The sequence below is a fragment of the Panthera tigris genome, chromosome B3, assembly GCF_018350195.1.
Source record: "Panthera tigris isolate Pti1 chromosome B3, P.tigris_Pti1_mat1.1, whole genome shotgun sequence".
Lineage (NCBI taxonomy): Eukaryota > Metazoa > Chordata > Mammalia > Carnivora > Felidae > Panthera > Panthera tigris.
Genome location: NC_056665.1, coordinates 141,409,689 through 141,426,945, shown reverse-complemented (window position 1 = coordinate 141,426,945; position 17,257 = coordinate 141,409,689). Strand labels below are relative to the sequence as shown.

The following is a 17,257-nucleotide window of genomic DNA, read 5'->3' as shown; positions in this document are numbered from 1 at the left end:
GAGCCTTCATGCTAGTATGCACGGCCCTTTCCCAGGGAGTCGGTGCCCAGTTTTTCCCAAACAACTGCCCACAGAATCTCTGTTCCCTAGGAAGCCTCCTGTAGGACGAAGGGAGCGGTCAAAAGCACAGGCCCCGGAGAGAGAGGACCTCAGGTGCGGATGCCAGCCCTGTGTGGTTCTGCTCAGGTTACTCAGCCAGCGTGTGCCGTGGCTTTTGTTATCTGCGAAGCAGGACGAGAACAGCAGCCTTGTCACAGGACTCTGACGAGGACCGTGGTACATGTGTTCATGCGTATAAAGTGCTGATCAGATTACGATGTTCCTACTTCGGGCCCAATAAATGTGATGCATTCACTTTTTCGACAAAACACTACATAAAACAAGTATCACCGGGGTACCTGACCGATCTTCCTTGCTTCACGAGATCAGGGTCGGAGGCAGCTACGAAAGGACAAAATGGGCACTGGCTCACTTCCCAATCAAGCAGATATCTGACCGTGGGAAAGCACTCTGACCTCTCCGAGTCTCCTCAGGTGCTTCTGAGGCGAGATGGGCATGGTAGCCCCCAGCCCGCAGGACTGCGGGGGCATGGGAGGTGGTAACAAGAGGGCCCGAAATACACGTGTGTGATCTTGTTTGCGTTTGAATCTAGAGGAATCAGAAACGTTCATTTACGGGGCGCCTGGCGGCTCAGTCGGTTGAGCGTCCAACTCTTGATTTTGGCTCAGGTCGTGATCCCAGGGTCGTGGGATCAAGCCCTGCATCGGGCTGAGTGTGGCGGCTGCTTGGGATTCTCTCTCCCTCTGCCCCTCCCCAGCTCGCACACGTGCACATGTGCGTGCATTGTCTCTCAAACAAAAAAAGAGAAACATTTCATTCAAGCGTGTAAGGACACCTTAACCATCACATGCATTTTTATAGCTCAAGTGCTTTTGCAAGTGCCTACAGTTTTGAAACTCCAGCACCTGGCACTTTCAGGCCTTCCTGCAGACCTACTGCCCGGACCCCTCCTGCCCATTCAAAGCAGGTCCTGCTTACTGGATTCAGTAGCTCTTTGGGAATGGTAGTCACGCCTCCATGCTGCGAAGGGAACAGACGTCGAAAAGGCAGCAAGTGTCCTCTCTCCTGCCATTTCACCTTTTAGGGCCTTTAACAATGATTGGCATGTGGCAGGAGGTTAAAAAAAATGCTAAAAACGAATAAAGGGTGCTGAGAAGGCACGATGCACCCAACTCTCTGTTCGAGTGTGACAGATGGAACGAAGACGACCGAACGTTCTTTCTGCCTTCAAGTAACCTTCAATCTAGTCAAGAAAATCAGATTGAGAAAACTTAAATATCAGATGACGTGTGACCTACCTCGAGTGCTGTAAGGGAGTTTAGAGAGAACAGAGAAGTTTATGTGAATAAAGAGGTCAGAAAAGGCTTCCTGAGGGAAGTGTGAACAGGGCTGGGTTTCGAAGGACTTCACGGAGAGACAATAAAGGCTTCGAGATGGGGAGGCAAAGTGGTGTGTGCGGATCCGCGACTTAGCCAGGTTCCCTGGGGCAGAAGGAAGGTTCCTGGGGGCTGAGCTTTAAGAGAACACGCAGTCCGGCCACGGAGGGCGCCACGTACAGGAGAAAAGAGGGGCTGGACTGGCAAGAGACTGAGCCGTATTATAATCTGGTCCCCAGAGTAGGACACGTTCCTCTCGGCCCCCATCTTTCTTGAAGCAAGCTGTCCTTAACGTCTTCAGTCAGGGCAGGGATGAACTGATTCCCACTTGCTTCATACCAGGGATCTGATTAGCGTGAACATCCCGGCCAAGACCAGGAAAACACACAACGTCGTCACCTACCTTCCTCTACCTGGGGAATCCCTACCTCCCTCACTCCTTCAGTAGGGCGTAGAGTAACGAACGGATGCAGTCTTTGCTCTATGGCTTTGGAAGTGCTCCAAGTTTCCAACTACGGAAGCATCTTCTCTCCAGGAAAAGGAGTTTCATCGCCGAGTACAAACGCTTCTTTATTTAAGTCAGAGTTTGTTCGATGTCCTGATCACAACAGGCACACGGTTTTACCCATCTCCCTGGAGAAGGCTCTATCTCGACATAATGCACAGCTTCTGGCTTCTGCACACAGTGAAAGATGGCGGCCAGAGCACAAGTTCTCAACACTCGGGAGGGAGCACCGGGAGGGACGCCCGTTTCCTGCTCCCGGCTCTTGCCTGGCGCCCCTGGCCTGCCGCCTGCACGCCCGTGGCCAAGAAGTGATTTTCAAAGATGCAGGAGCTTCGAGTTTTCACGTTTCCTCCAGGGCCTCCACAGGCAAAGGCAGGTTGTCTTCGTCTCGTCCAGCACTTGTGCCGGTAAAGACGGAGGGAGGCTGGTCTCAAAGAGCGCACAGCAAGATTAACCCTGGCACTTGGCAGGCTCTGAACTGGCTGACTGGCGTGAAAACGATTCCTCTCGCTCGTGAACGAGTACAAATGAACTCCTGAATGCCAAAGCGACTAGCTGTGAGGTTACCGAACCCAAGAAAGGCCTCGAACCAGCAAGGCTTCAGTCCAGACCAAAGGCTGCGGTCTTTACCGGCCACACACATCCAATACACCTGGACTTACGAGTCTATGGCACATGTAAGCACGTTTCCGTATCCGGTGCTCCCAGCTTTCCAAAGCTCCCACACGGCTGTCACCTTACTCTCTCTGAACCACATCTCTGTGAACAAAATGTTATCTCTGTTTTCCAGGTGGACGGCGAAGGTAAGTGACTGACCCAAAGCAACACAGTATCACAGAGAGAGTTGAGGGTTTCCAGAGTCCCAAGGTCAAGTTCTTCCCGCAAACTCTAACTGGGACTGTGCGCAGGAATAACCGGCAGAGCCTCACGCAATGCACGTACCCAGGTTCCGCGTCTGGACAGCTGGTCTCAGTAGGGCTGAGGTGCAGCCTGGGCCCCCTCTGTTTTGACCTTGATGGGCCCTCCCAGGAGAGAACCATCACATGGAATCCTCGACTTGAGGGCCTTCAGAAGCTTCTCCTGACGTCAGGCAGAACCCCCAGGCCCAAAGGTACCCTGTCACATGTACAACAGCTGCTGCTCGTTGGAAAGGTGCCCACCACCGTGTCCTTGTGTGTAATCCACTGTGCCCTCCCATGGAAGGGGAGACCCTTGCAGGTCACACATTGCACCTGCCCCGTGCAGCCCACATCAGCTCACCACAGCTCGCTTGGCTGTGGACGAAGTATGTAGACACTGAGGGAGTGTCCGCACGTGGGGTGGGCTCGGGCCGTGCTATCCTAACTGGACAGAAGACACCAGAATCTCGGTCCACCAACTGCAAGGAACCTAATCTCTCAGACCAGCGAATCTGCGAGCCCACAAAGCCGGGGTCCAAGCACTCAGCTGACCAGTCACACCCTGGTTGGTCTGCTGTGGCACGAGCATTTCAACAACCGGTCATCCTCCAAGGCCTGATTTCTGGCACTCGAGTCTGCACTCTCAGGGAGGTGGGGAGTTTCGAGGTTCCCCACTCTTAGTGTGTCAGGCCCCCCTCCCGGCTCGTGTGCAATTTCCAGTCCAGGGTGGGGGTCTACCTAAGTGTGTTGCTACCGAAGGGAAATGAAACAAATTAACTTATTGAGTACCTCCTGAGGCCCCCCGCTAGATGCTTCACGTGAGTAATCTCATTTAATCGACACCATCACTCGGGGAGGCAGGTAATACCCCCGTTTTACAGAGAGGCAAACCAAAGCACAAAGGGCCTAAGTCACTGGCTGGAGGGAGCAAGACTGGTGGGGAAGCAAAGGTGGCGAAGCACCTCCCCTGAGTGTCGGCACACACACCCTGAAGGGGACAAGGGCTCACCTCTGCAACGCAGTGAACGTCGGGGCAGGGATGTCGCCAATGCCGAGCAAAGGACGGAACAGACTCGGCTGCTCTGGGGAGAAAAAGCTCTTCCCTCGGGTTTCATCAGGCAAAGCGTGGCTGGGGGCACACGCCACACCCCCTCCCACACCTCGGCCCCCAGACTCCTGAGTGGCCCCTGCCTCATCTCCTTTCACCTGAACCCCTCCCCTCTCCCAGACTCACCCAGGGGACACCTCCTCCCGAAGGCTCCCTTCAGTTCTCAGCACGGCAAAACCACATCCTCCTCCTGCCCACGCACCTCACCGGTGTCCCTAAGAATTTATCCTACACTTCAGCGTTTGTCTGTCTTTGGCTACCCCACCCCATGCTTTTGCTGTCGGTTCAGCACCCTCTCAGGACAGTAAATTTCTGCAGGGAGGCCTGAAGATTACACACAGGTCACGTACTTGCATCTTCTACTGGGGCTTATGTTTAGTAAATGTTTAGGAAGTGTTTTCTCAATGAACAGTTACCCTACCCGCTAAAAGGCCCTCCTTCCTTCCAAAACATACATACCGAGTCTCAAAACCGACACAGTTAGAGACGCTTTTGCAAGTATCCCAAGGAACCAGCAAGAATCATATGGACCCAGGTTGGTACCCTCTTCTTCATTCCTCTGGGTAATGAGCCCAGTTAACTTCTTTCCTCTAAGTTTTGTTCGCGTGTGTTTAACACAAGAGACTACTAATATGCTAAGCAAGGAGAAATGGGGAATGGAAATCAGGACTGTTTTTACAAAAGTAGCATCTGAGCCAGTTAAATATTGACTGATTAAGCTTCCCCCGATTCCAAAATATAAAATACAAACATTATAGCAAAATTTTGTCATTTATGCACTACTTCTCTCCTCTATGTTACCCTCAAAGTAGCCCTTTTCCTAGAAGTGAAATAACTAAGGCCTAGAGAAATACAGTGACTTGCCCAAGGTCACAGCTTTTAAGTTTACCTTCTACAAACTGAAGCCAAGTCTTTGGATCCCAGATCCACAACACTGCCTCTCTTTCAGCAAAACTCAACAATAATCGCAACACTTATTTAATAACGGAGGACAGATTGGTATTTTAAAATACTTCTGCTCTGCCGCCATAACAGCTACATCATTTCCCAGAATAACGTTCGGCTTGTGGCCAGTCAAACTCCAGGCAAGACTGTCAAGTCAATGCAGTCTGGCTGTCCTCCCCGCTCCTGCTCTGTTTTTCTCTCCTTCGACTCTCCACACTCTGCTCTTTCCACCAACCAGGTGCTCCCACTATCGCCTATTAAAGACCCACACAGCTGTGCATTCTAATAGATCCTGGGGGATCAAAGACCGTGTGATCATAAGCTCCTCGCAGCGAGGGACTGTGACCGATAGAATTCAAATTACTTTAATACCTACCTACAACATCAGTCTCGTAGGCATTTACCAACCCCTCCTAGACTAGAGCTGACAGCGTGCTAAGACTTGGTAGTGGTGGAGGACGACTAAGACATGCTCCCTGACCACCAAGAGCTCAAACTGCAGGAGGGCGGGAAGATGTGGAAGGAACACTGTCGTAAATCGCCCCGAGGGCAGCCCTGCAGAGAGACGGGATGTAAGGGCCGAAGGGGTCAGGACAAGGGGTCAGTCCATCCCACCCCAGGTGGGGGTCCTCTATTCTGTTCTCCGCTTCCCACAGACGCGGAGGGGTGCCGAGAGCCAGGCCCCACAACGGGCTCTGGGCCCACCGGAGAGACTCACGAGGGTGTGCCAGCTGGAGGACGTGAGGTCCATTCACAGGAGGGCATTCCAGGCACAGACTGTCTGAGGAGATGAACGGAAGTGAAACTGCCTACGCCTCCTTGCTGGGTGCCTTCAGGCAAATTACCCAACCTCTCTGGGTGTCTGTTCTCATTTCTTTCATCCATTTAACAGGTGTTTTTTAGACAGCTACCATTGCAAGGCACTAGGGATACAGCAGTGAACAAAAATAGATTTTTAAAGCCCTACTTTGCAGCACTTAACGTTCTGCTAGAGGGAGACAAACAATAAACAGACACAAAATTAAAATCCACAGGAAGTAGATGGTGATATGTGATCTGGGGGAAAAATGGGGCAGAGTAAGGCGGAAAGGGAGTGCCCATTATGGGAGGGGGTATGTTAAAAAGAGAGGTCGAGGCCACAGCTGAGCAGAGACCCCAGGAGATGAGGCAGCAAACCATGCGGGCGTCTGGAGGAAGAGGTCGGGAGAGACGGAGTATGGTGGCTGAGCAAGCCCTGTGAGATACCCCCAGAGGGGGGCGCCCGCAGCCAGGTGGGAAGCCACTGGAGGGTTCTGAGCTCTGGACTGACATGGCCTGAGTCGATATTTTCCAATGAAAACCAGCTGAAAAACCAGGAGCAGGAGGGCAAGGCACACGGGAAGCTTGGAGGCAGTTACAAGACCACGGCGGTGAGTCGGGTGGAAGACGGTGGCCACGTGGACCAGGCTGGTAGCACCAGAGGCGCCGAGAAGTGTCGGGACTCTGGGCATGCTTTGACGTAGCACCGACTGGGGTGCCTGGGTGGCTCAGTCGGTTGAGTGACATAGAGCCGGCAGAACTCGCCCGGATAGCTCAGGCACGGAGTAGGAGAGAAAGAAAAGGGTCAGGGATGATGGAGCTACCAAAGGAAGGCTGGGCTATGGAAAACTGTAGAAGCAATGGCTCCAGAAAAGATACAAGAAAGGTGTCAGATGTGCTAAGTTTGAGATGCCCGGCAGACTTCCAGGTGGCAGCACAAAGCAAGCAGCTGAATCCACGGGACCAGTCTGGGGAAAGGTCTGGGGGGGAGGTATACGTTTCAGGTTTGTCCACATCCCCGAGCTTCTGTTTTCATTTATGTTACGTGGGTTCCAGTTACCATGGGCGAAGCGACTAGCGGTATCTGGGGAACAGCAGGGCAACAGCCCCTTCCCCATCGCTGCCCAGCCCAGCCTCCGTCTCCTGTTGATGAGTGTTACCTGCTCGCCACAGCGTGAAAGTCGCCGTACCTAAACCCCCGTCTCTTGGGCGGATGACAGGGCCGGGGAGATGAGAGGGGCTAGGCTGGCTTAGGCTCCGGACACCGGGTGGGCTGTGCTGGCTTCCAGACCTCAGGTCTTCCCCGAGACCCCCTCAGCTCAACTCATCTCCATATTCCAGTGGAAGAGCAAGGGAAAGAACGACACTTTCCAAGACTGGATATAAACACGGATTAATCCAGAAAGAGCCGGTTGGTGTTTGAACCTCCACGCTTCCAGGACACTTTACTCAACAAAAGAAAATAAAGCAAACAGTCGCAGGGTAGTACCTTCCCGTTTTCACGTGACTGACACATTCCAACTATGGATTTTAGATCTTGGAGTTGGCATACCACATTCCTTCTAGAAATAAACCAGGGTAAGCATCAGGAATTCTGAGAAACAGAGGTTTCTGATTTGGGTTCCATTCTCCCTTGTGGGATCACAGAGCCAAAAATCACATTTTAAAATGTTTCTTCTGGGGAGGGGAGGGAACGTGGTCCCTGCTCGGGCTCTGGAAGTGGAAGGGAAGCCAGAGAGGCCTCCGCAAAGCTGTCTCTAGTACTCACTGGTGCTCAGAAGGCAGTCGCCGTGGTGTGTAGTGACTGGCAAATGTTTACTAAACCATGAATTCAGTAAACTTCTCACGTAAGAGGTCTTTTTAAAAAGGCAAAAATATAAGGGAAGCGTGTCTACCACAGCAGCCAGCTAGAACAGCTTGCCTGGTGTTGGAACAATACAGTCTTGAAGCCAACGGCAGGCAGAAACTACCCTAACCATCTGGAAAATGCTGGCCCAACCACCCAAGCTCTCAGGATTCTGCGACCCTGCGGGTTTGGCCCCAGCAAATCACTACGATGGTCAGCAGGCTCTGCAGTGAGATCACCCGCAGAGATTCCTTAGGAAACGGGAGCGGAGCTCTGCCACCCCAGCGGCTGGGGTGTGCTAAGGACACTTCGCAGTTTTCTCAGGAGGTCAGCCGCGGGCTTTTCGACGCGCTCTTCTGAACCGGCGCACTGAACGGGCACCGTGGCACCAGCACCAGGCCCGCACCGAGCCGGCCTGATCACGTGCCTGTTTCTCCTTCCTCGTTAAATCCCCTGAAAACGATCGGTGTCGACTGCTTATTGAGGACCTATTGTGCGTCAAGCAGTCTTAGGCACAAAGGAGTCAAAGTTAAAAACACAGGACACTGGAAAGCTCTCAGGGAACTCCTCGTGCCTTACTAGGGAGTAACGTGTCCCCTGACGCACAGAGCAAGTTCACGTCCTCTCATTTGCTTCCAACGGCGTCACAGACATTCTTAGAGAAAATTCCCACAGAAGATGATGACGATAAAAGGCGAAGAGCCCTGCCAGGTCCACACAGGCCGTACGTGGCGGAAACTGGGTTATAAACTCGGTTTGGCCCCTCCCCAGGAGGAGGGGCCGCTGTGACGATCATGGTCACGGGTTAATCTCCCAGGAGCACGCCCGCCTCGGGTCCACCTGCCTGACTGGACGTGCGGCTTCCGGCTCCGGGCTTCTTTCCTACCTGGACCTCCTCGCCTTTGCCTCAGATGTCCCATCTCCGTAAGGGCAGTCTGCCTGCTTCCCCCAAGCCGACGGTTCTGAGGGTCTGCTTCCCAGGCCTACAGCATCGCCGTCACCTGGGAACTTACTAGAAATGCAGATCCCCAAGCCCAGCCCAGACCTACCAGACCCGAGCTTCTGGGAGGGGGAGCCCAGCAATCCAGGTTTTCACGGGCCCTCCAGGGGTCTCCACTGCAGGCTACAGCCTGAGCACCACCCTGACCGGAGCTACAAAGCTAACAAGCTCCTCTAAAGTGCCTGTGTTGCCCCACCGTGATCACTCAGCCCCACACAAAGCCCGTGACTAAAGAAGGCGGCCAATTGTCCAGTATGGGCAGCAGTCACAAAACGCAGTCATACCCAGAAAAGTTCTTTGCGGCCAGCTTAAGCGAAGCCGGACACACAGGTAATAGACCCCCCCCCCCCTTCTGGTCTACTTTCCACACACGGCCCCACCTTCTCAGTCTAGCAGCACACTGGCCCTCAACGTGACCCCATTCCAACTGCTCAGACCCAGCTTTTGGGCTGGGAGCTGACCCAAGGGGACAAGGCTTGTTGATACATATGCCTCTTCCCTAACTAGGAAACGAGGTGACCGGCTCCAAGCTCTGTTCAAGGCGATGGTTAGCTAAGGCTTACTCCATCCCGAATAGATGCTAACAGTAAGATACGAACCTCACAGCTGTACTACTTTCTACACTCTCCCAAACTCCTCCGTAAATCTCAGAAGGATCAGAAAAGCTAACCTGCCAACGGGGATTAGAACCCGGGACTCCGAATTCACCATCTATGGACCTATCTACTGTAACACGTCAAGCATAAAACAAATTCTTGTGAGTTATCTAATGGAGCTACCATAAAACAGTAAGTTCTGGTCCCCGTGTAAGGGCACAGGCCCCACGTCCCCAGAGCATGTTGCCACATGGAAAGAATATCCTTTTCACCAGCCCAGGCCACTAGAAATAATGCAGAGACACTCTCTTAAACAAAGGAGAACTTCCTAGATCCAAAGCTCCAAGTTTATAGAAAGGGCGGGGACACCCTTTCCAGCCCTGCTTTTCTTCCTACAGATCTGATGATCCTCTCATCTACTCTCTTGATTTTGACTAAAAGGTCTCTAAATTTCCTCTTATAAACAACGAAAGGTGGTTATTCTGTTATCGTTTTAATGTCTATCGCCGCAACCTTCCGGAGGGAACAAAAAAGGCCTGTAGAAACGGAACTGGGGTTCCCACACAATCACCCCCCTCGCCCATCGATATGGTATTTACGCTCAGTTCTAAAATACGCTGTAATTCCATTTGAGAAATGAGAGCCTGCCGGAGGTTAGGGACAGACACACACACACACACACACACACACACACACACACACACACACACACTGTCTTCTGTATGCTCCAAAAGGTGGAAATATACACACGAATGGTCAGATAACCCTCCCATTCTGCCTCCTTTATTCTCATTTCTTAGAAACTACCTCTGTTGGAACATCCCTTCCCATGTTCATACCCAGGGACAGATCCTCAGAGAAGAGAAGGAATAAGATTCACAAAAGACTCATTTGGAGCATTGATAATTACAGCAGCCGAAAAGCTTCTGAAAGCAGAGAAGGACCCTGCTAACAAAACATCATCAGAGCACTTCCCAGAAAACTGCCCAAGCACGAGATTACTATTAACAATGAGGAGGGAAATCAGAGCCAAAATCAAGCCTCAACTAAGCAGACAGACTTGCAGGATTTTCCATCTTTGCTGCTACCATGAGCATTTTTTTAAAAGAGCAGTGGACTCCATGAGTTTGACAAAGGAAGAAAAACAAAAGAGAGCGAGAGACTCATTCTGGATAGAGTTGCTATTCTGCATTCATAACTCTACACCACCCACAGCAGCTCAGAGGAGGCACAAGGTGGGGTCCCCGGCAAATTTACGCACGAGCACCCCAATTATCCCCTGCTGCACGTGTGCATGCAGTAAACACCCCCGACCTGCACCACCTCTGCGCCTCCCACCCCCGCGACCGGGATAAAGCCCACGGAATGCGGGAAAGAACCGTTTTGGGGGTGAGAACCAGCCAGAGCCCGAGCTGTCATTACACAGCAAAAACCCAGCGAGAACAAAAACCCAGCGGCAGGCTGATGTAGAAAGCCCACGACGTACCTGAATTCTTCAAATGCAAACATGACCTAGTCAGAGACAACGTCCTTAGATTGTCTGGTAGCCTTTTTGGTTCGGAGGACAACCATTTAGTCAGTCGGATGGTGCAAAGTGCAGAAAAAAGAGGCGGGGTTTCCACCCCCCCCACCCCCCCAATATTCGGAAGTAAAAGGCTTTCTGCAGACAGGGGCCTGCGGCCTCCAGCTCCGCCAGCTGCTGACAAGCGGCAGCTAACAGGGGAGGCAGCTAGAAAACCATGTGATCATTCCAGCAAGTCTGATTAATGCAGCGTATGCTTAGGCTCCAGGCTGGGAGCTGGATTAGCCCTGAGAAAGAAGTCGAACCCCGGGCACGCCTGGGGTCCTGGGTGAATCGCATGCACATCCGCCACCCCTGCACCCGAAATCTGCAGGTTGGGAAGTGGGGGGCAAAAGCCTGAAGGAACGCAGCCGGCTCCCGGGCGACCTGCCCGATTGCCTCATCTTCCATGGCTGCCGCCGCCACGGGCAGGTGTGGCCGGTGTGGCCGGTGAACGGCGGAGAGGATTCCAGGCTGCGCCTCCCTGAGAATTCCTCAGCGTTCCGGAATCACAGGAGTCACACTGTGTGCTCACCGCCTCACCGTCAACAACATGACCTTGTGGGTCCACCGTGATAAGTGATCTCACTGACTCCATCACTCATTTATTGGGTGTGTAGCACGTGCTAGGCTCTTATCGATTCCTGGAGGCACAAAACTTATGTAATGATTCCAGAACAGAAGTTGAGAAGAAGGAAACGAGGTGTCAGCCAAAAGGAGAGAAATGTTTACCAGTCTGTAAAGCCCAAGCTGGCAAGGTTTGGCTGCATTCTGAGACTTGCCATTAAGGAGATCTTCAAGCATTTGGCCTGCAAATGCTCTTTATAAACCAGGGGAGACAGATCTCACGTCAAGACCCGTGACTCGCTCCTGCCTTTCTCTCTCCCTCACACCCACAGGTACCATCAGTCACTAGTCCGGACTCTACCTCCAAAAGGTTTCTTTGAATCCGGCTGCCCCGTCCCGTGCCCGCGGCATTTCTCGCGTGGCCCGGCGCCTTACGACCGGTCTTCCTCCCTCTGTCCCTTCTGCCAGAGCCGTTGTCTGAATCTGACTTGGAGGCCGGTGCCCCTTCCAACCCCGCACGAGTCCCCCGGTGCCCACGGGGTCAGGCGAAAAGGCCTCGGCCCCGCGAACCAAGTCTTTTCTCTCCAACTCTCTCCCGGTTCCCTAACTTCCTCGGCCTATGGGGGCAAGCGGCCCAGATCGGTCCCGGCTCCGTGTGCGAGCTGCGTGTTGTCGCGCGTGCTCCACCCCCGGCCCGGTGAGCCGCTCTCGCTACTGCCACCGACGCGCCACCCGGCACCCTGCCCGATCTTCCCTGAGACCCAGAAGGGCAGCGACACGCACTCCCAGAGCCTGGCGCAGAGCAGGACAGAGAGGAGCCATTGGATAAGGGTCTGCCGAAGGAACGACCGTTCGCCTCTGCTCTCCATCAGGGAGGAGAGTGGCGGAGCACAGGTGTCCACGCGAAGCTGCTCCGCGGGGGCTGCGCGCATTCTCCCCGCCTCACGGAGCGGCCACGACCCAGGGCCCGAGTCAAAGACACGAAGCGGTAACCGCCACCGGAGGCAGACTGATTAGTGAGGACGATCTGGGGGGAACCCTGTGATCCCTCAAGCCACACAGCAATCACCAGCTGAACTGAACTGCTTGCGAATGCTCGCACACGACTTCCTGACAGGTCTCCGCCTGGGACCCTCCAGTGACGGCTTCTCGGCAGAATCATGACAGAACAGAAAACACAAGAGACTCAGAGTCATTAAATAACGGAGTTTACGTCCCAGATCTGCCACTTCCTGACTCTGTGATCACCGGCAGGCGACCCGAGCTGTCCGCGCCCTGGGCTCTCTGCGTGCGCAGCCGGACTGATGCGGATGCTGCCCGGGCCTTCCTCTTGCGGGACGGCTGTGGGGAGCCCACAGGGCAGCCCCCCGGGGAGCTGTGAGAGCTCCCCGTGGAGTGCACCGAGCTGTGGAACGTTCGCGATCATCGTTACCACCTCACAAGGCTGCCTCTCCCTGACAGTGTGCGAGCTGCGTCATTCGTCCCCACGGTAAGGCCACCCCCCCTCAGTGGTACTCTACCTGCTTACAGGTAGCTTATTTATTTTAATTTTTGGGGTGACGGTCAGGGCCTTTCTGTCCCGTGATTCTCAGGACAAGGGGTGTGCGTGCATGTACACATAAACATATATACTGTGTATGGAAGTATGTCTAAAATCACTGTCCTAAATCTTAAATTTATTTTATTTAAAAAAAATTTTTTTAATGTTTTTATCTATTTTTGAGACAGAGCAGAGAGAGAGGGAGACACAGAATCTGAAGCAGCTCCAGGCTCCAAGCTGTCAGCACCGAGCCCGAAGTGGGGCTCGAACTCATGAACCACGAGATCATGACCTGAGCTGAAGTCGGACAGTCAACTGACTGAGCCACTCAGGCACCCCTACTAAATCTTAAATAAAAAAAAAAAAAAAAAGCAGTAGAGGGGCGCCTGGGTGGCTCAGTCAGTTAAGCCTCTGACTCCTGATTTCAGCTCAGGTCATGATCCCAGGGTTGCGGGATCGATCCCCACATAGGGCTCTGTGCTGGGCATGGGGGCATGGAGCCTGCTTGAGATTCTCATTCTCTCTCTCTCTCTCTCTCTCTCTCTCTCTCTCTCTCTCTCCCCCTCTGCCCTGCTCACACTCTCCCCCTTTCTCTTAAAAAAGAAAAAAAAAGGCAGTAGAGATTGCCAAAGTCTTAGGAAGAGCAACTAACCCAGACCAAATAGAATTATAAGATGTTTTTATTTATTAAACTACCTGGTGAGAGTCATGGATGAGGGTAGGGGCAGCTGGTAATCAAGCAGACACAAGCTTCTTGAGGGAAAGGAGATTCCAGAGCATTCTGTTATCAGTCGTTCCCAGGCTCAGGGACAACGCTAGTGAACTGCAGGCACTCACTACTTACTTCTGACTGAAGGATGTGCTGGTTGGTCTAATGGTCGGAACCTGCATTCTTAGCACCACCTGCGAGGTCTGGAGAGGAGTGGCAGTGACCTCAGCTCCCAGACATTTATCATGCTGGGAGCTGGCCAGATGGGCTTTGGCCTAGCCACAGGCAGGTCCAGGGTGGCAGAGGCCTGGGGGAGGGAGACCTCTGGACTTCATGCCTGTTTTCCATCGGTAACTCAAGACTCTCCTCTTGGAGCGCTCGTTACACCTTTCAGGGCAATTCTTAAGGTCCTGGTACGAGCAGAGCTGATAAAAAATGGTGAAAAATTTCCAAATCCCAGCACCAAGAATATCTGAGACAGAATTTATGAGATTCCCCAATTTGCTAATAAAGAAACAGAGGCCAAAGAGTTGAAGTAACTTGTCCAAGGTCGAACAAATGTGGAGATACTGAACACAGACATGATCATTAACATGAGGTGTCCCCAGGCCCCTGACAATTTGGGAAAGCTAACATTCCTAGGGACACACACGGTAGGCCTTCAGTCAAAACCTTTTTTGATTCACTTAATGCACTTTTGCTGCAGTTGCATTAACCTCTCCAAAAATTTAAAAACAAAACAGATCCCTTCTTCAACTGGTGAGAAATGTGAGCCCTACACGCTGAACTCATTCCTTCCCCCAAATTACATAATTCAAGTGAACCTCTACAGTGACATTTAACTTTAAAACGTAAGTTTTAAATAAAGCCATCCCTCACCTCTATTGTGAGAATTCTATTTAAACTAAAAGCTACCCCCCAAAAGCATTCTACCACAAAGCAAACACAATTATATCGTTCAATCTACCACGAGTCAAAAGTAGGAGTTACTGGTAATTATTTCCGCACTTCTGTCCACATCAGACTCTCTTAGCAAGTGAGCTCTCTCTAAGTATCTGTGCCGGGTTCCCGAAGATTACCTCTGCATTCACTCAACAAACACTTGGAGAGCTGCTATGCTAGGTACATTCCAGGCGGTGCAGAGAGACAGCAGCGAGTCCACTCACATCCCGACTCCCAGTGCTTGCTTCTAATGAGGGAAGGCACGTCGTGAATGAATACAACATAGCAACGTGCCACAGAGCGACAGGAGCTACTGAACTTAGCGGCGGTGATAGGAAAGACCCCCGTGGGTAGTGGTATCTACGCTGAGATGGGAATGACAAGCAGGGGACAGTTGTGCAAACCTCGAGGAAGGATTACTGCAGGCAGAGGAATCAGCTGAGGTGGGAGGAAACAGGTGTGATTTTCACCCTCTCATGCGGTGTGGCTGGAACGGAGGAGTAAGGAACAGAGGAGATGGGACATGAGGAAGAGAGGTCAGCAGGGCGTCAGCATCCAGGGAAGCCACCGGAGAGTTTTCGGCAAGGGAGTAACACGACCCGATTTTCGTGGTTAGAAGAAACGTGCAAGTGGGGAGACCACTCAGAAGCTGCTGCCACAGTCCAAGTAAGAGCTGACGGAGTCTGGACTCTGGCGGTGGAGGCAGGACACGAGAGCAGAAAACAAGCTGATGGATTACAGGTATGTTTCAGAGATAGTCTTTCCCACAACTGCACTGTTTCGTGTGGTTCTCAGATTAGTAACGAAGCAGAGCAAAGACTAAAATATTTCAGCAGAAATACTAAGAACCCCGAGAGTAACATAAGCCGAGGAAGCATAAGCTCCACGAGAGGAAGGACCTTGCCCCATCTTTACCATTCTACCCCAGAGCTGGCGCCCGGGATCATTCAAAAAATATCTGTTGAATTAATGAACCAGCAGTTTGTAGACTAAGAGAGACGATTTCATAAAAAGACAAAATTGGATGAAGTCAGCAGTCCTTGTAGTGCAACCATCCAATAATAGGGCAGATTATTCTTCTGAATAAACACGTGCAGCTGCCCCAATGTCACCCAGACAGACAGAATTTCCCCAGAAAATCCTGCCGGGAGTAGAGGGAGAATCAGGAAGATAAAAGCATGCAAGACAAATTCATATATTCCATCAAGAGATACTGGGACTCTGTTGTATGTCTAGTATCACACCACCTCTGAGAAAGGGGGAGGTGAAAGCTTCCCAACATTTGGGACCAGACCACAAGGCCTCAAAAACCTCAATGAGAGTCAGTGTTGGTAAGTCACCACGAAGGCGTCTGCAGCTGTGACACAGGATCTTCTAGGTTCTCTGTTGGCACTGGTTTCCTTTCCCACCTCAACTCACTGCTCTTATCAAGACCCATTCGCACCCCGGTACCAGCATGAGCAGCCCGGGGGGCCTGGAGTGTGACCGGCTGGGCTGTGGTCCGGTCCTTACCGGAGTGGAGTAATTCACCTGTAATTCACCTGTCAGAGTGTCTGCTCCCTCACAGAGATATTACGAGGGCCAGATACAACAGGTGTGCCAGCGTTCTGTGAGTTGTGTGTGCCAGATATGTAGATGAGAATACTATCATTAACAACAAAGGAAATCATCCTTTTCTCCTCTGTGCCTCTGAGGTCTTGATAAGGCAGGAATTTTAAGTATTTATCCAAGTCACACAATTAGATGATTGATAAATGCAACCTACTATCCAAGGGGCCTAGAGAGTTCATAAACACGCATAATTGTGGGAATTCAGGGCTAAAAGGACCTCGTGGTCAAATGAGCCAAACCCTACTTCTGGGCAACAGCCTAGCCACCCAAGATGCTTATCTCCTCAAGGAGTGTCCACTCTGTCAAAGTGTAATTTTCAAAAGCTAAAATACCCTGCCATACAAAAATACAGTATGCATGCATCAAGGACTGATTTAAGTCGTTAATGAAGGAACAGCAGAATGACAATGCTGGTTCCAAGGTTACATGAGAAACATACATAGAGTCAGTGGGGGAAGAAAAAAAAAACAGAATGTGACGATCTTGCAAGGTTAGATATAAAACTGGTTAACCTCCCACCAAACGGTGAAACCATAAGCTTTGAGGTACCTTTTCTACTGAACAGAAATCATTTAGATCTCTACTGGACAGAAATCATGTGTAATTTATCCATTTTCTGCAAGTTAGCATCTAGCTTTACAGAAGTCAGTCTTCTCCAAGAATGTCAGCTGTCCTTTAGGTGGGCTTGCTAAAAGATGCCCCCAAGTGATCCTGAAAGGGCGTTCAGTAATCCTTGTGCCTTTTCCCCAGGTTTCAGATAATCTTCCTACAATATCTCAACATAGCTTATCATCCACTCCAGGGGGCTGTTGGGTAAGAAGTTCTTTCCTGTCTGGTCCATTTTTGCTTCTGCCTCGTTTACATCCTCTTATTTTATGAAAATCCTTCAAATGACTGCAGTCAATTCGAAATTACTGCTTAGTCCTCTCAGGTCAAATCATCCTGAAATGGGAGCGGGGGGGGGGGGGGGGGGGGGGGGCGCTATTTTCTAGAACTTCCAGCTTTCAGTGCTTCTCTGAATTCTCTCCAACTATCACACTTGTGGGTCTCTTAAAAACAAAAAAGGGAACATCTGATTCATAGGTGCTGATTCACAGAGGCCCTCCTCCCCCTCCTCCAGATCTGGCTATTCTGAAGCACTTACCATAATTAACTCTAATTCCTCAACTTCACAAACCCACCCCTATCATCCCT

The 17,257-nt window shown here is 51.6% G+C and overlaps 1 protein-coding gene across 1 annotated transcript in view; it reads right to left on the bottom strand.

Moving 5' to 3' along the window:
- Positions 1-17,257, bottom strand: part of EVL (Enah/Vasp-like) — a 149,368-nt gene that overhangs the window by 101,562 nt on the left and 30,549 nt on the right.